We start from the raw sequence: 917 nt of genomic DNA, 5'->3' as shown, positions 1-917 counted from the left end.
AAGTGTATAGAGCTCATATTAACAATTGCTTGGGAAGACATGGGGATCCATTGTAACTTGCGTATAAAATCGAGCGACTGCATGAAGGGGGAAATGCCAGGCGCTGAAGGAGTCACGGAATCAACTACCCCGCCAGAAACCAAAGGAACTGCAAGGGGCGTGGCGAGGGCGACCTGCTGGGGGGGTGGAGGAGGCGGTGCTCTGGAGCGAGAAAGTTGCTAGAATCGTGAAACTATGAAGCAGGCTATATACTAGAATAATACAATTATCGCTACTTCAAAAAAGGAAAAAGTTTGTGACTCTTGAATTGGAAAACAGAACCACCAGTATAATGAAAAGTCCTTCGAAGATCGGGGAAGAGCAACGTGAAAGAGTGAAAGACAAAGAAATTATGACTAGAATGGAAAGATCGGCTTAAAAAGTTTAAAAAGGTGTTTTTGTGTACTGTGGACGAGGAAGTCATCAGAACACTTCCGATGACGGGAGTACACAATAAAGATATAATGAAAAACAAATCTGTAGTGGACCCAAAAGAAAGTGATAAGAATTGAAAATAATGAGATTTAATCCAGATGGGTCAACAGAAGAAGAGTGTGGTAATGGTGTATACTATCCCCATTTTTTTCTCTCTATTCATAGTCAAAAAGTAAGAGAAACGATAGAGGACGGAATCAGAGTTGCCGAAAGACATATTAACAGCTCGAAATTCAGCGTACTGCAGGCGGATTCTAAGAAAAAGAAAAAAAAAAGGAATTACTAGACGGACTGCGGTGGCATGGCGAAGGAAGGCAAATCAATATAAAGAAGACTTAAGGTAATCGGCTTAACGAAAAAGGAAAGATGAAATAGTTTTCAGCATACAAGAGAAGAGAGTGAAACAAGTGAAAAGCTTCAACTACACGGGCAGCCTTGTGGCA

The sequence above is a fragment of the Penaeus monodon genome, chromosome 19 (genome assembly GCF_015228065.2).
Source record: "Penaeus monodon isolate SGIC_2016 chromosome 19, NSTDA_Pmon_1, whole genome shotgun sequence".
NCBI lineage: Eukaryota > Metazoa > Arthropoda > Malacostraca > Decapoda > Penaeidae > Penaeus > Penaeus monodon.
Note: the sequence above shows the minus strand (reverse complement) of the source record.